Source organism: Triturus cristatus, chromosome 7 (assembly GCF_964204655.1).
Source record: "Triturus cristatus chromosome 7, aTriCri1.1, whole genome shotgun sequence".
Lineage (NCBI taxonomy): Eukaryota > Metazoa > Chordata > Amphibia > Caudata > Salamandridae > Triturus > Triturus cristatus.
The window spans coordinates 1156814481-1156837096 of record NC_140590.1 but is presented as its reverse complement, the minus strand read 5'-3'; positions in this window follow the sequence as shown (position 1 = coordinate 1156837096).

The following is a 22616-nucleotide window of genomic DNA, read 5'->3' as shown; positions in this document are numbered from 1 at the left end:
GGAAAACGCCAGCCTCCTCAGGGAGCTGACCTCACCCCTTGTGAAGGAACTGCCCCAGAGGTAGCCAGGCCTGGCCTGGCAGAGCCTCTGATGTCAGTGGCCCCTTCCAAGGTGGGACCCAGTCTGGTGCAGGTAGCCTGCCTCTCTCTACCCTGCCTCAGTCAGCCCAGGGCTGCAGAGGTCAGGGAGGCCAGTGGACCCCAAGAGGGCCCCTGTCCACAAGAACCCCCCCATCAAAAGAATGAGGATTGCCTGGCTAGTAGCCCTAGTCAGGTGATGGGTAAAAACATTCCTGAGGGATCTCCTTTACAGGTAGTTAGGGACCTCCCCCAGAGGGATTCTGTTGGGTACAGGCAAACATGGGACCTTAGGGCCCCAGACCTGACCTGTCCCTCCAGTAAGCCCACAAAAGGGACCCAGCCTCCAGCTTTAGGTAGCCAGAGGCTGACCCTGAGAGCACAGTGCAACTCAGTTAAGGAAAGAAAGGCATCCATGGTGGAGGATGATTGGAGGAAGCTGAGGCCTCACTTTGAGGACACTCACTTCAGTACTCCATCTCAACACCAGCCTTTTACTTTGCCAAGACACACCAAAGGTAGAGATTCCCTATGGTGGAGACCCTCTGATACCCTTAGGGTGAGGGATTGCTTAGTGGACCATGAGACAGGGGGTAACCATGCCAGTGCTGGTTCCTCCTTATATGGCCACTTGGGCAATATAGGCTTACCTGGTCAAGGTCAGCCTTATCTCCCTTCGTTTGGGGGGGGGTTGTGTAGGAAGGTGGATATCTGACTATGGTTACCCCCAAATTTTTGCCTAGTGTCTAGCTGGTTTTTCGACTTAGTTGGCCTGAGATCCTGCCATTCAGGATCTCAGCCTGGCTGTTCTCTCTTTAAAATGGACTCCATGTACCCTAGGTACATACCCAATTGGTTGGATCACCCTGTCAGCCCCTGTACCAGTGTACACTAGGTACCCAGGGCATTGGTGTACCCAAGGCCTGCCAGGGGCTGCAGCATGTATTATGCCACCCCAGGCTTGGCCTAACAATCTGACACAACTGGCTGATCACTCAGCTGGGGTAAGTTGGTGTAATCACCTCTTACTTAGGTGTAGTATACCTATACCTAACCTTAAATGGGACACCTGGTAACCTATAAGTCACTCCTATGGCAGGCCTTAACAATCCTGAAGGCAGAGTGCTTGGTTCCATGTGAGATGGTGCTCTGGCATGAGCTGAGCCTGTCTGCAGTGGTCGGAACAACTTCCTTCTACTGTTTCCAGATATCGTCATACCATATACTCTTAAGTGCATTATGAACCTCGCGGTTAAATGCTAACTTTGGTTTGGCTTTATCAAAACATGTCGAGTAAGGTGTCATACGAATTGGAATACTAACCCCTCGCCAATTCTGGCGACGGGGTTAGCATTCCACCCTTCTAGAGGGACACGACATGTACAGTACCTGAAACCCGGGTAAAATCAGACATAGCCTCAGCTCCACAAAATGGATGCTGCCACCACAGACACAAGTCTGCCCTCCTGCTGCTGGGAGTCCTTCCAGCTTGGGAGGTGTGGACAAAGGGTTTCCTGCCAGGGGAGGTGCATGCACCACCCCAGACAGGATTTTGTGTATTGGTCAGGTAGGGCTTGAAAGAAACCAGACATGCCTGTGGCTCACAAGGAGCCTCGGTGCATATGCCAGTTCAAACCGGTCCTGGGGCACACCAGTCCCGGGCCTGGGGCGAGCTGGACAAAGGATTGGGGGTGTAACCACCCCCCTTCCTGGTCCCACCCATAGGGAGGGACCTAGCAGGTAGTCCGGCCCCTAGAATCCGAATAAAGGTAGGAGCTGTGTCCTAAGACTTCAGACATCCTGGAATCAACTTGAAACTAAGAAGAAGACGGGAACTTCGACATTCTGCTGCACAGAAGACTGAAGAAAATCTCCCCTGTGGTCAGGGAGTGACCACCTTGCTAACGCAAGCACCATCCAGCGAATCACCGTCTGCTTTGCCGCCGCCTCCCGCTGGAGCCCGAGCCCAGAGACTGACAAGACCTGGACCTCCAGACCTCTCACCGCCCGATCCACAGTCCCTGCAAAGAGGAGACCCGTGGAGGCACCGAGACACGTGGAGCCAGCCATCTTGGAACGACTACGACAAGCTGACCAGTGCAACAACCGAGGCTCCCTCCAAGTTGTGCTTTGGGTCCTGAGAAGCCCAACCCTCGAGCAGCATCTGCACCAAAGGTGAGCCCTCCAGCATCTCCACGATCTGCGTGGGGCCCTTCTGCATTTTGCCACTCGACGCGCCTAACCGGTTGCTGGCCCGCTGGCTAGTGGCCATCTTGGCGACGAAATCTACGACAAACACCGCTGGTCTGGTTGCTCCAGACTGGCCCTTGCTCCCCTCCAAAGGAGCAATTCCTCTGACCTTGCTGGTCAGAACCAACAGCTGATTTCCGAATCCTCCTACAATTGCTTTTGCCAAGGCTTGTTTGCTTCGATCAAGTCGCCGACACCGCCGACAGCGAGAGCCTGCGTGGGACAGCTTGTGAGCCGACTCCTGGACGTCGTCGACCTTCAGGGACCACGTGGCTGCGGAGACAAGCTACCCCTCATCACCTGTTTGCACCCGACATCGCCTGGTACCCACCTGGTGCCACGCTGGTCACTGGCTAGTGACTGTGAACACTGTCCCCTCTGCTTACAGGTCTTCAACATCTCCGATCCACTCTTGGATCCACTGCATCTCTCCCGGACCGACCGCCTGCAGCATCTTTGTCTTCAAGCTCCACGGAACAGATAGAAGCAACCCGACGCACTTCGAGGCCTATGCACCCGCTTCCTGTGGGTGAGGTAAAGCTGGCACACCTGTGCCCAAGTGTAGTATTACATCTCTAGTGCCTGTGTTCCAAATCTTGAGTTCCTAGTCCATCCGGAAGATTCCTTTTGCAGTAACTTTGTACTTTTTACGCACCCATTGAAACCTATGGGAGCACGCGTGTGACTATTTGCTCTGCACACGCCACCCGTGGACCTCCTGGTCACTAACTGACGTTAGCTCCTTGTAGGCCCAGCGATTCTAGAGGCCTTAGGCCTTTTCCCTTTTCTGTTCGTGGTACTTATACCACTATTTTAGTATATGGTTTGAGTGGCCACCAGGGCCTATCCATATAAAGTGCAACTTCTGTGTATTCTGTGATAATCTTGTTTGACGATTTGTGCTCCTGTGCTCATAAAGAGACTAGGGGTTACTTTGAGAAATAAATACATATATATTTTGAATATATATCTGTGTGGTGTCCTTTCATTGGTATAAAAGGGGGTTGCATTTGGTAAAACAGCTGGCTTAACACGCTTCACGAGTTTAGCCTCAAAGACTGCTTAGCCTACGCTACCACTAGGGCAGCTAGTCCGAAAAGGTTGACTTACAACCACACCATAAGGGTTGCTTGGCATGGTACAAGGTGGTCACTAGAACTAGTGAACAGCATATACCAGGCCAACTTCTCACATACGCAGATTCCAGAACTTTCCACCACAGAAATATGAGGAAAATGTGTTTGTTTGACAAATTTTGAGGCTTGCAAGAGAATCTGGGTAACAGAAGCTGGTAAGAGCCAGTCAAGTCACCACATCCTGGATTCCCCTGTGTGTGTAGTTTTCAAAAATGTATAGATTTGCTACGTTTGTCTTGGTGCCGGCAGAGCTAGGGTTCAAAATCTACAGCTAGGCACTTTGTAAAACAAGGGTCAGTTTTCACTGTGAAAATGTGGTGTGTCCACGTTGCGTTTCAGGCAATTTCCTGTCGCGGGCACTAGGCCTACCCACACAAGTTAGGTACCATTTTGCTATGAAGACTTTGGGGAACGCAGGGTGGGTGGAATTTTGTGGATCTACGCAGATTCCAGAACTTTCCACCACAGAAATATGAGGAAAATGTGTTTTGTTTGACAAATTTTGAGGCTTGCAAGAGAATCTGGGTAACAGAAGCTGGTAAGAGCCAGTCAAGTCACCCCATTCTGGATCCCCCTGTGTGTGTGTAGTTTTCAAAAATGTATAGGTTTTCTACGTTTGTCTTGGTGCCGGCAGAGCTAGGGTTCAAAATCTACAGCTAGGCACTTTGCAAAAAAGGGTCAGTTTTCACTGTGAAAATGTGGTGTGTCCACGGTACGTTTTGGGCCGTTTCCTGCCGCGTCCACTAGGCCTACCCCCACAAGTCAGGTACCATTTTTCTTGGAAGACTTTGGGGAACGCGGGGTTGGTGGAATTTTGTGGATCCATGCAGATTCCAGAACTTTCCACCACAGAAATGTGAGGAAAATGTGATTTATGGACAAATTTTAAGGTTTGCAAGGTAATCTGGTTAACAGAACATGGTGAGAGCCAGTCAAGTCATCCCATCCTGGATTCCCCTGGGTGTTGAATTTAAAAAATGTATAGGTTTGCTAGGTTTCCCTAGGTGCCGGCAGAGCTAGGGTTCAAATTCTACAGCTAGGCATTTTGCAAAAAAAGGGTCAGTTTTCACTGTGAAAATGTGGTGTGTTCACGTTGCGTTTTGGGCCGTTTCCTGCCGCGGACACTAGGCCTACCCCCACAAGTGAGGTACCATTTTTCTCGGAAGACTTTGGGGAACACGGGGTGGGTTGAGTTTTGTGGATCCATGCAGATTCCAGAACTTTCCACCACAGACATGTGAGGAAAATGTGTCTTTTGGGACAGATTTTGAGGTTTGCAAGGGATTCTGGGTAACAGAAGCTGGTAAGAGCCAGTCAGGTCACCCCATCCTGGATTTCCCTGGGTGTGTAGTTTTCAAAAATGTATAAGTTTGCTAGGTTTGCCAAGGTGCTGGCAGAGCTAGGGTTCAAAATCTACAGCTAGGCACTTTGCAAAAAAAGGGTCAGTTTTCACAGTGAAAATGTGGTGTGTCCACGTTGCGTTTCAGGCAATTTCCTGTCGCGGGCACTAGGCCCACCCACACAAGTTAGGTACCATTTTGCTATGAAGACTTTGGGGAACGCAGGGTGGGTGGAATTTTGTGGATCTACGCAGATTCCAGAACTTTCCACCACAGAAATATGAGGAAAATGTGTTTTGTTTGACAAATTTTGAGGCTTGCAAAAGTATCTGGGTAACAGAAGCTGGTAAGAGCCAGTCAAGTCACCACATCCTGGATTCCACTGTGTGTGTAGTTTTCAAAAATGTATAGGTTTGCTACGTTTGTCTTGGTGCCGGCAGAGCTAGGGTTCAAAATCTACAGCTAGGCACTTTGCAATAAAAGGGTCTGTTTTCACTGTGAAAATGTGGTGTGTCCACAATGCGTTCTGGGCGTTTCCTGCCGCGGCCACTAGGCCTACCCCCACAAGTAAGGTACCATTTTTCTCGGAAGACTTTGGGGAACGCGGGGTGGGTGGAATTTTGTGGATCCACGCAGATTCCAGAACTTTCCACCACAGAAATGTGAGGAAATTATGATTTATGGGGAATTTTAAGATTTGCAAGGGATTCTGGGTAACAGAAGCTGGTAAGAGCCAGTCACGCCACCCCATCCTGGATTTCCCTGGGTGTGTAGTTTTCAAAAATGTATAGGTTTGCCTAGGTGCTGGCAGAACTAGGGCTCAAAATCTACAGCTAGGCACTTTGCAAAAAAAGGGTCAGCTTTCACTGTGAAAATGTGGTGTGTCCACGTTGCGTTTCAGGCAATTTCCTGTTGCGGCCACTAGGTCTACCCACACAAGTGAGGTACCATTTTGCTATGAAGACTTTGGGTAACGCAGGGTGGGTGGAATTTTGTGGATCTACGCAGATTACAGAACTTTCCACCACAGAAATATGAGGAAAATGTGTTTTGTTTGACAAATTTTGAGGCTTGCAAGAGTATCTGGGTAACAGAAGCTGGTACGAGCCAGTCAAGTCACCACATCCTGGATTCCCCTGTGTGTGTAGTTTTAAAAAATGTATAGATTTGCTACGTTTGTCTTGGTGCCGGCAGAGCTAGGGTTCAAAATCTACAGCTAGGCACTTTGCAAAAAAATGGTCAGTTTTCACAGTGAAAATGTGGTGTGTCCACGTTGCGTTTCAGGCAATTTCCTGTCGCGGACACTAGGCCTACCCACACGAGTGAGGTACCATTTTGCTATGAAGAATTTTGTGGATCTACGCAGATTCCAGAACTTTCCACCACAGAAATATGAGGAAAATGTGTTTGTTTGACAAATTTTGAGGCTTGCAAGAGAATCTGGGTAACAGAAGCTGGTAAGAGCCAGTCAAGTCACCACATCCTGGATTCCCCTGTGTGTGTAGTTTTCAAAAATGTATAGATTTGCTACGTTTGTCTTGGTGCCGGCAGAGCTAGGGTTCAAAATCTACAGCTAGGCACTTTGTAAAACAATGGTCAGTTTTCACTGTGAAAATGTGGTGTGTCCACGTTGCGTTTCAGGCAATTTCCTGTCGCGGGCACTAGGCCTACCCACACAAGTTAGGTACCATTTTGCTATGAAGACTTTGGGGAACGCAGGGTGGGTGGAATTTTGTGGATCTACGCAGATTCCAGAACTTTCCACCACAGAAATATGAGGAAAATGTGTTTTGTTTGACAAATTTTGAGGCTTGCAAGAGAATCTGGGTAACAGAAGCTGGTAAGAGCCAGTCAAGTCACCCCATTCTGGATTCCCCTGTGTGTGTGTAGTTTTCAAAAATGTATAGGTTTTCTACGTTTGTCTTGGTGCCGGCAGAGCTAGGGTTCAAAATCTACAGCTAGGCACTTTGCAAAAAAGGGTCAGTTTTCACTGTGAAAATGTGGTGTGTCCACGGTACGTTTTGGGCCGTTTCCTGCCGCGTCCACTAGGCCTACCCCCACAAGTCAGGTACCATTTTTCTTGGAAGACTTTGGGGAACGCGGGGTTGGTGGAATTTTGTGGATCCACGCAGATTCCAGAACTTTCCACCACAGAAATGTGAGGAAAATGTGATTTATGGACACATTTTAAGGTTTGCAAGGTAATCTGGTTAACAGAACATGGTGAGAGCCAGTCAAGTCATCCCATCCTGGATTCCCCTGGGTGTTGAATTTAAAAAATGTATAGGTTTGCTAGGTTTCCCTAGGTGCCGGCAGAGCTAGGGTTCAAATTCTACAGCTAGGCATTTTGCAAAAAAAGGGTCAGTTTTCACTGTGAAAATGTGGTGTGTTCACGTTGCGTTTTGGGCCGTTTCCTGCCGCGGACACTAGGCCTACCCCCACAAGTGAGGTACCATTTTTCTCGGAAGACTTTGGGGAACACGGGGTGGGTTGAGTTTTGTGGATCCATGCAGATTCCAGAACTTTCCACCACAGACATGTGAGGAAAATGTGTCTTTTGGGACAGATTTTGAGGTTTGCAAGGGATTCTGGGTAACAGAAGCTGGTAAGAGCCAGTCAGGTCACCCCATCCTGGATTTCCCTGGGTGTGTAGTTTTAAAAAATGTATAGGTTTGCTAGGTTTGCCAAGGTGCTGGCAGAGCTAGGGTTCAAAATCTACAGCTAGGCACTTTGCAAAAAAAGGGTCAGTTTTCACAGTGAAAATGTGGTGTGTCCACGTTGCGTTTCAGGCAATTTCCTGTCGCGGGCACTAGGCCCACCCACACAAGTTAGGTACCATTTTGCTATGAAGACTTTGGGGAACGCAGGGTGGGTGGAATTTTGTGGATCTACGCAGATTCCAGAACTTTCCACCACAGAAATATGAGGAAAATGTGTTTTGTTTGACAAATTTTGAGGCTTGCAAAAGTATCTGGGTAACAGAAGCTGGTAAGAGCCAGTCAAGTCACCACATCCTGGATTCCACTGTGTGTGTAGTTTTCAAAAATGTATAGGTTTGCTACGTTTGTCTTGGTGCCGGCAGAGCTAGGGTTCAAAATCTACAGCTAGGCACTTTGCAAAAAAAGGGTCTGTTTTCACTGTGAAAATGTGGTGTGTCCACAATGCGTTTTGGGCGTTTCCTGCCGCGGCCACTAGGCCTACCCCCACAAGTAAGGTACCATTTTTCTCGGAAGACTTTGGGGAACGCGGGGTGGGTGGAATTTTGTGGATCCACGCAGATTCCAGAACTTTCCACCACAGAAATGTGAGGAAAATATGATTTATGGGGAATTTTAAGATTTGCAAGGGATTCTGGGTAACAGAAGCTGGTAAGAGCCAGTCACGCCACCCCATCCTGGATTTCCCTGGGTGTGTAGTTTTCAAAAATGTATAGGTTTGCTAGGTTTGCCTAGGTGCTGGCAGAACTAGGGCTCAAAATCTACAGCTAGGCACTTTGCAAAAAAAGGGTCAGCTTTCACTGTGAAAATGTGGTGTGTCCACGTTGCGTTTCAGGCAATTTCCTGTCGCGGCCACTAGGTCTACCCACACAAGTGAGGTATCATTTTGCTATGAAGACTTTGGGTAACGCAGGGTGGGTGGAATTTTGTGGATCTACGCAGATTCCAGAACTTTCCACCACAGAAATATGAGGAAAATGTGTTTTGTTTGACAAATTTTGAGGCTTGCAAGAGTATCTGGGTAACAGAAGCTGGTATGAGCCAGTCAAGTCACCACATCCTGGATTCCCCTGTGTGTGTAGTTTTAAAAAATGTATAGATTTGCTACGTTTGTCTTGGTGCCGGCAGAGCTAGGGTTCAAAATCTACAGCTAGGCACTTTGCAAAAAAAGGGTCAGTTTTCACAGTGAAAATGTGGTGTGTCCACGTTGCGTTTCAGGCAATTTCCTGTCGCGGGCACTAGGCCTACCCACACGAGTGAGGTACCATTTTGCTATGAAGAATTTTGTGGATCTACGCAGATTCCAGAACTTTCCACCACAGAAATATGAGGAAAATGTGTTTTGTTTGACAAATTTTGAGGCTTGCAAGAGAATCTGGGTAACAGAAGCTGGTAAGAGCCAGTCAAGTCAACACATCCTGGATTCCCCTGTGTGTGTAGTTTTCAAAAATGTATAGATTTGCTACGTTTGTCTTGGTGCCGGCAGAGCTAGGGTTCAAAATCTACAGCTAGGCACTTTGTAAAACAAGGGTCAGTTTTCACTGTGAAAATATGGTGTGTCCACGTTGGGTTTCAGGCAATTTCCTGTCGCGGGCACTAGGCCTACCCACACAAGTTAGGTACCATTTTGCTATGAAGACTTTGGGGAACGCAGGGTGGGTGGAATTTTGTGGATCTACGCAGATTCCAGAACTTTCCACCACAGAAATATGAGTAAAATGTGTTTTGTTTGACAAATTTTGAGACTTGCAAGAGAATCTGGGTAACAGAAGCTGGTAAGAGCCAGTCAAGTCACCCCATTCTGGATTCCCCTGTGTGTGTGTAGTTTTCAAAAATGTATAGGTTTTCTACGTTTGTCTTGGTGCCGGCAGAGCTAGGGTTCAAAATCTACAGCTAGGCACTTTGCAAAAAAGGGTCAGTTTTCACTGTGAAAATGTGGTGTGTCCACGGTACGTTTTGGGCCGTTTCCTGCCGCGTCCACTAGGCCTACCCCCACAAGTCAGGTACCATTTTTCTTGGAAGACTTTGGGGAACGCGGGGTTGGTGGAATTTTGTGGATCCACGCAGATTCCAGAACTTTCCACCACAGAAATGTGAGGAAAATGTGATTTATGGACAAATTTTAAGGTTTGCAAGGTAATCTGGTTAACAGAACATGGTGAGAGCCAGTCAAGTCATCCCATCCTGGATTCCCCTGGGTGTTGAATTTAAAAAATGTATAGGTTTGCTAGATTTCCCTAGGTGCCGGCAGAGCTAGGGTTCAAATTCTACAGCTAGGCATTTTGCAAAAAAAGGGTCAGTTTTCACTGTGAAAATGTGGTGTGTCCACGTTGCGTTTTGGGCCGTTTCCTGCCGCGGACACTAGGCCTACCCCCACAAGTGAGGTACCATTTTTCTCGGAAGACTTTGGGGAACACGGGGTGGGTTGAGTTTTGTGGATCCATGCAGATTCCAGAACTTTCCACCACAGACATGTGAGGAAAATGTGTCTTTTGGGACAGATTTTGAGGTTTGCAAGGGATTCTGGGTAACAGAAGCTGGTAAGAGCCAGTCAGGTCACCCCATCCTGGATTTCCCTGGGCGTGTAGTTTTCAAAAATGTATAGGTTTGCTAGGTTTGCCAAGGTGCTGGCAGAGCTAGGGTTCAAAATCTACAGCTAGGCACTTTGCAAAAAAAGGGTCAGTTTTCACAGTGAAAATGTGGTGTGTCCACGTTGCGTTTCAGGTAATTTCCTGTCGCGGGCACTAGGCCCACCCACACAAGTGAGGTACCATTTTGCTATGAAGACTTTGGGGAACGCAGGGTGGGTGGAATTTTGTGGATCTACGCAGATTCCAGAACTTTCCACCACAGAAATATGAGGAAAATGTGTTTTGTTTGACAAATTTTGAGGCTTGCAAAAGTATCTGGGTAACAGAAGCTGGTAAGAGCCAGTCAAGTCACCACATCCTGGATTCCCCTGTGTGTGTAGTTTTCAAAAATGTATAGGTTTGCTACGTTTGTCTTGGTGCCGGCAGAGCTAGGGTTCAAAATCTACAGCTAGGCACTTTGCAAAAAAAGGGTCTGTTTTCACTGTGAAAATGTGGTGTGTCCACGTTGCGTTTTGGGCCGTTTCCTGCCGTGGCCACTAGGCCTACCCCCACAAGTCAGGTACCATTTTTCTCTGAAGACTTTGGGGAATGCGGGGTGGGTGAAATTTTGTGGATCCACGCAGATTCCAGGACTTTCCACCACAGAAATGTGAGGAAAATGTGATTTACGGACAAATTTTAAGGTTTGCAAGGGATTCTGGGTAACAGAAGCTGGTAAGAGCCAGTCACGTCACCCCATCCTGAATTTCCCTGGGTGTGTAGTTTTCAAAAATGTATAGGTTTGCTAGGTTTGCCAAGGTGCTGGCAGAGCTAGGGTTCAAAATCTACAGCTAGGCACTTTGCAAATAAAGGGTCAGTTTTCACTGTGAAAATATGGTGTGTCCACGTTGCGTTTCAGGCAATTTCCTGTCGCGGGCACTAGGCCTACCCACACAAGTGAGGTACCATTTTGCTATGAAGACTTTGGGGAACGCAGGGTGGGTGGAATTTTGTGGATCCACGCAGATTCCAGAACTTTCCACCACAGAAATATGAGGAAAATGTTTTTTGTTTGACACATTTTGAGGCTTGCAAGAGAATCTGGGTAACAGAAGCTGGTAAGAGCCAGTCAAGTCACCACATCCTGGATTCCCCTGTGTGTGTAGTTTTAAAAAAATGTATAGGTTTGCTACGTTTGTCTTGGTGCCGGCAGAGCTAGGGTTCAAAATCTACAGCTAGGCACTTTCAGTTTTCACTGTGAAAATGTGGTGTGTCCACGTTGCGTTTCAGGCAATTTCCTATCGCGGGCACTAGACCTACCCACACAAGTGAGGTACCATTTTGCTATGAAGACGGTGGGGAATGCAGGGTGGGTGGAATTTTGTGGATCTACGCAGATTCCAGAACTTTCCACCACAGAAATATGAGGAAAAGGTGTTTTGTTTGACAAATTTTGAGGCTTGCAAGAGAATCTGGGTAACAGAATCTGGTAAGAGCCAGTCAAGTCACCACATCCTGTATTCCCCTGTGTGTGCAGTTTTAAAAAATTTATAGGTTTGCTACGTTTGTCTTGGTGCCGGCAGAGCTAGGGTTCAAAATCTACAGCTAGGCACTTTGCAAAAAAAGGGTCAGTTTTCACTGTGAAAATGTGGTGTGTCCACGGTGCGTTTTGGGCCGTTTCCTGCCGCGGCCACTGGGCCAACCCCAACAAGTCAGGTACCATTTTTCTCGGAAGACTTTGGGGAACGCGGGGTGGGTGGAATTTTGTGGATCCACGCAGATTCCAGAACTTTCCATCACAGAAATATGAGGAAAATGTGATTAATGGACAAATTTTAGGTTTGCAAGGGATTCTGGGTAACAGAAGCTGGTAAGAGCCAGTCACGTCACCCCATCCTGGATTTCCCTGGGTGTGTAGTTTTCAAAAATCTATAGGTTTGCTAGGTTTGCCAAGGTGCTGGCAGAGCTAGGGTTCAAAATCTACAGCTAGGCACTTTGCAAAAAAAGGGACAGTTTTCACTGTGAAAATGTGGTGTGTCCACGTTGCGTTTCAGGCAATTTCCTGTCGCGGGCACTAGGCCTACCCACACAAGTGAGGTACCATTTTGCTATGAAGACGTTGGGGAACGCAGGGTGGGTGGAATTTTGTGGATCTACGCAGATTCCAGAACTTTCCACCACAGAAATATGAGGAAAATGTGTTTTGTTTGACATATTTTGAGGCTTGCAAAAGTATCTGGGTAACAGAAGCTGGTAAGAGCCAGTCAAGTCACCACATCCTGGATTCCCCTGTGTGTGTAGTTTTCAAAAATGTATAGGTTTGCTACGTTTGTCTTGGTGCCGGCAGAGCTAGGGTTCAAAATCTACAGCTAGGCACTTTGCAAAAAAAGGGTCTGTTTTCACTGTGAAAATGTGGTGTGTCCACGTTGCGTTTTGGGCCGTTTCCTGCCGTGGCCACTAGGCCTACCCCCACAAGTCAGGTACCATTTTTCTCTGAAGACTTTGGGGAACGCGGGGTGGGTGGAATTTTGTGGATCCACGCAGATTCCAGAACTTTCCACCACAGAAATGTGAGGAAAATATGATTTATGGGCAAATTTTAAGATTTGCAAGGGATTCTGGGTAACAGAAGCTGGTAAGAGCCAGTCACGCCACCCCATCCTGGATTTCCCTGGGTGTGTAGTTTTCAAAAATGTATAGGTTTGCTAGGTTTGCCTAGGTGCTGGCAGAACTAGGGCTCAAAATCTACAGCTAGGCACTTTGCAAAAAAAGGGTCAGCTTTCACTGTGAAAATGTGGTGTGTCAACGTTGCGTTTCAGGCAATTTCCTGTCGCGGGCACTAGGTCTACCCACACAAGTGAGGTACCATTTTGCTATGAAGACTTTGGGGAACGCAGGGTGGATGGAATTTTGTGGATCTACGCAGATTCCAGAACTTTCCACAACAGAAATATGAGGAAAATGTGTTTTGTTTGACAAATTTTGAGGCTTGCAAGAGTATCTGGGTAACAGAAGCTGGTAAGAGCCAGTCAAGTCAGTACATCCTGGATTCCACTGTGTGTGTAGTTTTCAAAAATGTATAGATTTGCTACGTTTGTCTTGGTGCCGGCAGAGCTAGGGTTCAAAATCTACAGCTAGGCACTTTGCAAAAAAAGGGTCAGTTTTCACAGTGAAAATGTGGTGTGTCCACGTTGCGTTTCAGGCAATTTCCTGTCGCGGGCACTAGGCCCACCCACACAAGTTAGGTACCATTTTGCTATGAAGACTTTGGGGAACGCAGGGTGGGTGGAATTTTGTGGATCTACGCAGATTCCAGAACTTTCCACCACAGAAATATGAGGAAAATGTGTTTTGTTTGACAAATTTTGAGGCTTGCAAAAGTATCTGGGTAACAGAAGCTGGTAAGAGCCAGTCAAGTCACCACATCCTGGATTCCACTGTGTGTGTAGTTTTCAAAAATGTATAGGTTTGCTACGTTTGTCTTGGTGCCGGCAGAGCTAGGGTTCAAAATCTACAGCTAGGCACTTTGCAAAAAAAGGGTCTGTTTTCACTGTGAAAATGTGGTGTGTCCACAATGCGTTTTGGGCGTTTCCTGCCGCGGCCACTAGGCCTACCCCCACAAGTAAGGTACCATTTTTCTCGGAAGACTTTGGGGAACGCGGGGTGGGTGGAATTTTGTGGATCCACGCAGATTCCAGAACTTTCCACCACAGAAATGTGAGGAAAATATGATTTATGGGGAATTTTAAGATTTGCAAGGGATTCTGGGTAACAGAAGCTGGTAAGAGCCAGTCACGCCACCCCATCCTGGATTTCCCTGGGTGTGTAGTTTTCAAAAATGTATAGGTTTGCTAGGTTTGCCTAGGTGCTGGCAGAACTAGGGCTCAAAATCTACAGCTAGGCACTTTGCAAAAAAAGGGTCAGCTTTCACTGTGAAAATGTGGTGTGTCCACGTTGCGTTTCAGGCAATTTCCTGTCGCGGCCACTAGGTCTACCCACACAAGTGAGGTATCATTTTGCTATGAAGACTTTGGGTAACGCAGGGTGGGTGGAATTTTGTGGATCTACGCAGATTCCAGAACTTTCCACCACAGAAATATGAGGAAAATGTGTTTTGTTTGACAAATTTTGAGGCTTGCAAGAGTATCTGGGTAACAGAAGCTGGTATGAGCCAGTCAAGTCACCACATCCTGGATTCCCCTGTGTGTGTAGTTTTAAAAAATGTATAGATTTGCTACGTTTGTCTTGGTGCCGGCAGAGCTAGGGTTCAAAATCTACAGCTAGGCACTTTGCAAAAAAAGGGTCAGTTTTCACAGTGAAAATGTGGTGTGTCCACGTTGCGTTTCAGGCAATTTCCTGTCGCGGGCACTAGGCCTACCCACACGAGTGAGGTACCATTTTGCTATGAAGAATTTTGTGGATCTACGCAGATTCCAGAACTTTCCACCACAGAAATATGAGGAAAATGTGTTTTGTTTGACAAATTTTGAGGCTTGCAAGAGAATCTGGGTAACAGAAGCTGGTAAGAGCCAGTCAAGTCAACACATCCTGGATTCCCCTGTGTGTGTAGTTTTCAAAAATGTATAGATTTGCTACGTTTGTCTTGGTGCCGGCAGAGCTAGGGTTCAAAATCTACAGCTAGGCACTTTGTAAAACAAGGGTCAGTTTTCACTGTGAAAATATGGTGTGTCCACGTTGGGTTTCAGGCAATTTCCTGTCGCGGGCACTAGGCCTACCCACACAAGTTAGGTACCATTTTGCTATGAAGACTTTGGGGAACGCAGGGTGGGTGGAATTTTGTGGATCTACGCAGATTCCAGAACTTTCCACCACAGAAATATGAGTAAAATGTGTTTTGTTTGACAAATTTTGAGACTTGCAAGAGAATCTGGGTAACAGAAGCTGGTAAGAGCCAGTCAAGTCACCCCATTCTGGATTCCCCTGTGTGTGTGTAGTTTTCAAAAATGTATAGGTTTTCTACGTTTGTCTTGGTGCCGGCAGAGCTAGGGTTCAAAATCTACAGCTAGGCACTTTGCAAAAAAGGGTCAGTTTTCACTGTGAAAATGTGGTGTGTCCACGGTACGTTTTGGGCCGTTTCCTGCCGCGTCCACTAGGCCTACCCCCACAAGTCAGGTACCATTTTTCTTGGAAGACTTTGGGGAACGCGGGGTTGGTGGAATTTTGTGGATCCACGCAGATTCCAGAACTTTCCACCACAGAAATGTGAGGAAAATGTGATTTATGGACAAATTTTAAGGTTTGCAAGGTAATCTGGTTAACAGAACATGGTGAGAGCCAGTCAAGTCATCCCATCCTGGATTCCCCTGGGTGTTGAATTTAAAAAATGTATAGGTTTGCTAGATTTCCCTAGGTGCCGGCAGAGCTAGGGTTCAAATTCTACAGCTAGGCATTTTGCAAAAAAAGGGTCAGTTTTCACTGTGAAAATGTGGTGTGTCCACGTTGCGTTTTGGGCCGTTTCCTGCCGCGGACACTAGGCCTACCCCCACAAGTGAGGTACCATTTTTCTCAGAAGACTTTGGGGAACACGGGGTGGGTTGAGTTTTGCGGATCCATGCAGATTCCAGAACTTTCCACCACAGACATGTGAGGAAAATGTGTCTTTTGGGACAGATTTTGAGGTTTGCAAGGGATTCTGGGTAACAGAAGCTGGTAAGAGCCAGTCAGGTCACCCCATCCTGGATTTCCCTGGGCGTGTAGTTTTCAAAAATGTATAGGTTTGCTAGGTTTGCCAAGGTGCTGGCAGAGCTAGGGTTCAAAATCTACAGCTAGGCACTTTGCAAAAAAAGGGTCAGTTTTCACAGTGAAAATGTGGTGTGTCCACGTTGCGTTTCAGGTAATTTCCTGTCGCGGGCACTAGGCCCACCCACACAAGTGAGGTACCATTTTGCTATGAAGACTTTGGGGAACGCAGGGTGGGTGGAATTTTGTGGATCTACGCAGATTCCAGAACTTTCCACCACAGAAATATGAGGAAAATGTGTTTTGTTTGACAAATTTTGAGGCTTGCAAAAGTATCTGGGTAACAGAAGCTGGTAAGAGCCAGTCAAGTCACCACATCCTGGATTCCCCTGTGTGTGTAGTTTTCAAAAATGTATAGGTTTGCTACGTTTGTCTTGGTGCCGGCAGAGCTAGGGTTCAAAATCTACAGCTAGGCACTTTGCAAAAAAAGGGTCTGTTTTCACTGTGAAAATGTGGTGTGTCCACGTTGCGTTTTGGGCCGTTTCCTGCCGTGGCCACTAGGCCTACCCCCACAAGTCAGGTACCATTTTTCTCTGAAGACTTTGGGGAATGCGGGGTGGGTGAAATTTTGTGGATCCACGCAGATTCCAGGACTTTCCACCACAGAAATGTGAGGAAAATGTGATTTACGGACAAATTTTAAGGTTTGCAAGGGATTCTGGGTAACAGAAGCTGGTAAGAGCCAGTCACGTCACCCCATCCTGAATTTCCCTGGGTGTGTAGTTTTCAAAAATGTATAGGTTTGCTAGGTTTGCCAAGGTGCTGGCAGAGCTAGGGTTCAAAATCTACAGCTAGGCACTTTGCAAATAAAGGGTCAGTTTTCACTGTGAAAATATGGTGTGTCCACGTTGCGTTTCAGGCAATTTCCTGTCGCGGGCACTAGGCCTACCCACACAAGTGAGGTACCATTTTGCTATGAAGACTTTGGGGAACGCAGGGTGGGTGGAATTTTGTGGATCCACGCAGATTCCAGAACTTTCCACCACAGAAATATGAGGAAAATGTTTTTTGTTTGACACATTTTGAGGCTTGCAAGAGAATCTGGGTAACAGAAGCTGGTAAGAGCCAGTCAAGTCACCACATCCTGGATTCCCCTGTGTGTGTAGTTTTAAAAAAATGTATAGGTTTGCTACGTTTGTCTTGGTGCCGGCAGAGCTAGGGTTCAAAATCTACAGCTAGGCACTTTCAGTTTTCACTGTGAAAATGTGGTGTGTCCACGTTGCGTTTCAGGCAATTTCCTATCGCGGGCACTAGACCTACCCACACAAGTGAGGTACCATTTTGCTATGAAGACGGTGGGGAATGCAGGGTGGGTGGAATTTTGTGGATCTACGCAGATTCCAGAACTTTCCACCACAGAAATATGAGGAAAAGGTGTTTTGTTTGACAAATTTTGAGGCTTGCAAGAGAATCTGGGTAACAGAATCTGGTAAGAGCCAGTCAAGTCACCACATCCTGTATTCCCCTGTGTGTGCAGTTTTAAAAAATTTATAGGTTTGCTACGTTTGTCTTGGTGCCGGCAGAGCTAGGGTTCAAAATCTACAGCTAGGCACTTTGCAAAAAAAGGGTCAGTTTTCACTGTGAAAATGTGGTGTGTCCACGGTGCGTTTTGGGCCGTTTCCTGCCGCGGCCACTGGGCCAACCCCAACAAGTCAGGTACCATTTTTCTCGGAAGACTTTGGGGAACGCGGGGTGGGTGGAATTTTGTGGATCCACGCAGATTCCAGAACTTTCCATCACAGAAATATGAGGAAAATGTGATTAATGGACAAATTTTAGGTTTGCAAGGGATTCTGGGTAACAGAAGCTGGTAAGAGCCAGTCACGTCACCCCATCCTGGATTTCCCTGGGTGTGTAGTTTTCAAAAATCTATAGGTTTGCTAGGTTTGCCAAGGTGCTGGCAGAGCTAGGGTTCAAAATCTACAGCTAGGCACTTTGCAAAAAAAGGGACAGTTTTCACTGTGAAAATGTGGTGTGTCCACGTTGCGTTTCAGGCAATTTCCTGTCGCGGGCACTAGGCCTACCCACACAAGTGAGGTACCATTTTGCTATGAAGACGTTGGGGAACGCAGGGTGGGTGGAATTTTGTGGATCTACGCAGATTCCAGAACTTTCCACCACAGAAATATGAGGAAAATGTGTTTTGTTTGACATATTTTGAGGCTTGCAAAAGTATCTGGGTAACAGAAGCTGGTAAGAGCCAGTCAAGTCACCACATCCTGGATTCCCCTGTGTGTGTAGTTTTCAAAAATGTATAGGTTTGCTACGTTTGTCTTGGTGCCGGCAGAGCTAGGGTTCAAAATCTACAGCTAGGCACTTTGCAAAAAAAGGGTCTGTTTTCACTGTGAAAATGTGGTGTGTCCACGTTGCGTTTTGGGCCGTTTCCTGCCGTGGCCACTAGGCCTACCCCCACAAGTCAGGTACCATTTTTCTCTGAAGACTTTGGGGAACGCGGGGTGGGTGGAATTTTGTGGATCCACGCAGATTCCAGAACTTTCCACCACAGAAATGTGAGGAAAATATGATTTATGGGCAAATTTTAAGATTTGCAAGGGATTCTGGGTAACAGAAGCTGGTAAGAGCCAGTCACGCCACCCCATCCTGGATTTCCCTGGGTGTGTAGTTTTCAAAAATGTATAGGTTTGCTAGGTTTGCCTAGGTGCTGGCAGAACTAGGGCTCAAAATCTACAGCTAGGCACTTTGCAAAAAAAGGGTCAGCTTTCACTGTGAAAATGTGGTGTGTCAACGTTGCGTTTCAGGCAATTTCCTGTCGCGGGCACTAGGTCTACCCACACAAGTGAGGTACCATTTTGCTATGAAGACTTTGGGGAACGCAGGGTGGATGGAATTTTGTGGATCTACGCAGATTCCAGAACTTTCCACAACAGAAATATGAGGAAAATGTGTTTTGTTTGACAAATTTTGAGGCTTGCAAGAGTATCTGGGTAACAGAAGCTGGTAAGAGCCAGTCAAGTCAGTACATCCTGGATTCCACTGTGTGTGTAGTTTTCAAAAATGTATAGATTTGCTACGTTTGTCTTGGTGCCGGCAGAGCTAGGGTTCAAAATCTACAGCTAGGCACTTTGCAAAAAAAGGGTCAGTTTTCACAGTGAAAATGTGGTGTGTCCACGTTGCGTTTCAGGCAATTTCCTGTCGCGGGCACTAGGCCCACCCACACAAGTTAGGTACCATTTTGCTATGAAGACTTTGGGGAACGCAGGGTGGGTGGAATTTTGTGGATCTACGCAGATTCCAGAACTTTCCACCACAGAAATATGAGGAAAATGTGTTTTGTTTGACAAATTTTGAGGCTTGCAAAAGTATCTGGGTAACAGAAGCTGGTAAGAGCCAGTCAAGTCACCACATCCTGGATTCCACTGTGTGTGTAGTTTTCAAAAATGTATAGGTTTGCTACGTTTGTCTTGGTGCCGGCAGAGCTAGGGTTCAAAATCTACAGCTAGGCACTTTGCAAAAAAAGGGTCTGTTTTCACTGTGAAAATGTGGTGTGTCCACAATGCGTTTTGGGCGTTTCCTGCCGCGGCCACTAGGCCTACCCCCACAAGTAAGGTACCATTTTTCTCGGAAGACTTTGGGGAACGCGGGGTGGGTGGAATTTTGTGGATCCACGCAGATTCCAGAACTTTCCACCACAGAAATGTGAGGAAAATATGATTTATGGGGAATTTTAAGATTTGCAAGGGATTCTGGGTAACAGAAGCTGGTAAGAGCCAGTCACGCCACCCCATCCTGGATTTCCCTGGGTGTGTAGTTTTCAAAAATGTATAGGTTTGCTAGGTTTGCCTAGGTGCTGGCAGAACTAGGGCTCAAAATCTACAGCTAGGCACTTTGCAAAAAAAGGGTCAGCTTTCACTGTGAAAATGTGGTGTGTCCACGTTGCGTTTCAGGCAATTTCCTGTCGCGGCCACTAGGTCTACCCACACAAGTGAGGTATCATTTTGCTATGAAGACTTTGGGTAACGCAGGGTGGGTGGAATTTTGTGGATCTACGCAGATTCCAGAACTTTCCACCACAGAAATATGAGGAAAATGTGTTTTGTTTGACAAATTTTGAGGCTTGCAAGAGTATCTGGGTAACAGAAGCTGGTATGAGCCAGTCAAGTCACCACATCCTGGATTCCCCTGTGTGTGTAGTTTTAAAAAATGTATAGATTTGCTACGTTTGTCTTGGTGCCGGCAGAGCTAGGGTTCAAAATCTACAGCTAGGCACTTTGCAAAAAAAGGGTCAGTTTTCACAGTGAAAATGTGGTGTGTCCACGTTGCGTTTCAGGCAATTTCCTGTCGCGGGCACTAGGCCTACCCACACGAGTGAGGTACCATTTTGCTATGAAGAATTTTGTGGATCTACGCAGATTCCAGAACTTTCCACCACAGAAATATGAGGAAAATGTGTTTTGTTTGACAAATTTTGAGGCTTGCAAGAGAATCTGGGTAACAGAAGCTGGTAAGAGCCAGTCAAGTCAACACATCCTGGATTCCCCTGTGTGTGTAGTTTTCAAAAATGTATAGATTTGCTACGTTTGTCTTGGTGCCGGCAGAGCTAGGGTTCAAAATCTACAGCTAGGCACTTTGTAAAACAAGGGTCAGTTTTCACTGTGAAAATATGGTGTGTCCACGTTGGGTTTCAGGCAATTTCCTGTCGCGGGCACTAGGCCTACCCACACAAGTTAGGTACCATTTTGCTATGAAGACTTTGGGGAACGCAGGGTGGGTGGAATTTTGTGGATCTACGCAGATTCCAGAACTTTCCACCACAGAAATATGAGTAAAATGTGTTTTGTTTGACAAATTTTGAGACTTGCAAGAGAATCTGGGTAACAGAAGCTGGTAAGAGCCAGTCAAGTCACCCCATTCTGGATTCCCCTGTGTGTGTGTAGTTTTCAAAAATGTATAGGTTTTCTACGTTTGTCTTGGTGCCGGCAGAGCTAGGGTTCAAAATCTACAGCTAGGCACTTTGCAAAAAAGGGTCAGTTTTCACTGTGAAAATGTGGTGTGTCCACGGTACGTTTTGGGCCGTTTCCTGCCGCGTCCACTAGGCCTACCCCCACAAGTCAGGTACCATTTTTCTTGGAAGACTTTGGGGAACGCGGGGTTGGTGGAATTTTGTGGATCCACGCAGATTCCAGAACTTTCCACCACAGAAATGTGAGGAAAATGTGATTTATGGACAAATTTTAAGGTTTGCAAGGTAATCTGGTTAACAGAACATGGTGAGAGCCAGTCAAGTCATCCCATCCTGGATTCCCCTGGGTGTTGAATTTAAAAAATGTATAGGTTTGCTAGATTTCCCTAGGTGCCGGCAGAGCTAGGGTTCAAATTCTACAGCTAGGCATTTTGCAAAAAAAGGGTCAGTTTTCACTGTGAAAATGTGGTGTGTCCACGTTGCGTTTTGGGCCGTTTCCTGCCGCGGACACTAGGCCTACCCCCACAAGTGAGGTACCATTTTTCTCGGAAGACTTTGGGGAACACGGGGTGGGTTGAGTTTTGTGGATCCATGCAGATTCCAGAACTTTCCACCACAGACATGTGAGGAAAATGTGTCTTTTGGGACAGATTTTGAGGTTTGCAAGGGATTCTGGGTAACAGAAGCTGGTAAGAGCCAGTCAGGTCACCCCATCCTGGATTTCCCTGGGCGTGTAGTTTTCAAAAATGTATAGGTTTGCTAGGTTTGCCAAGGTGCTGGCAGAGCTAGGGTTCAAAATCTACAGCTAGGCACTTTGCAAAAAAAGGGTCAGTTTTCACAGTGAAAATGTGGTGTGTCCACGTTGCGTTTCAGGCAATTTCCTGTCGCGGGCACTAGGCCCACCCACACAAGTGAGGTACCATTTTGCTATGAAGACTTTGGGGAACGCAGGGTGGGTGGAATTTTGTGGATCTACGCAGATTCCAGAACTTTCCACCACAGAAATATGAGGAAAATGTGTTTTGTTTGACAAATTTTGAGGCTTGCAAAAGTATCTGGGTAACAGAAGCTGGTAAGAGCCAGTCAAGTCACCACATCCTGGATTCCCCTGTGTGTGTAGTTTTCAAAAATGTATAGGTTTGCTACGTTTGTCTTGGTGCCGGCAGAGCTAGGGTTCAAAATCTACAGCTAGGCACTTTGCAAAAAAAGGGTCTGTTTTCACTGTGAAAATGTGGTGTGTCCACGTTGCGTTTTGGGCCGTTTCCTGCCGTGGCCACTAGGCCTACCCCCACAAGTCAGGTACCATTTTTCTCTGAAGACTTTGGGGAATGCGGGGTGGGTGAAATTTTGTGGATCCACGCAGATTCCAGGACTTTCCACCACAGAAATGTGAGGAAAATGTGATTTACGGACAAATTTTAAGGTTTGCAAGGGATTCTGGGTAACAGAAGCTGGTAAGAGCCAGTCACGTCACCCCATCCTGAATTTCCCTGGGTGTGTAGTTTTCAAAAATGTATAGGTTTGCTAGGTTTGCCAAGGTGCTGGCAGAGCTAGGGTTCAAAATCTACAGCTAGGCACTTTGCAAATAAAGGGTCAGTTTTCACTGTGAAAATATGGTGTGTCCACGTTGCGTTTCAGGCAATTTCCTGTCGCGGGCACTAGGCCTACCCACACAAGTGAGGTACCATTTTGCTATGAAGACTTTGGGGAACGCAGGGTGGGTGGAATTTTGTGGATCCACGCAGATTCCAGAACTTTCCACCACAGAAATATGAGGAAAATGTTTTTTGTTTGACACATTTTGAGGCTTGCAAGAGAATCTGGGTAACAGAAGCTGGTAAGAGC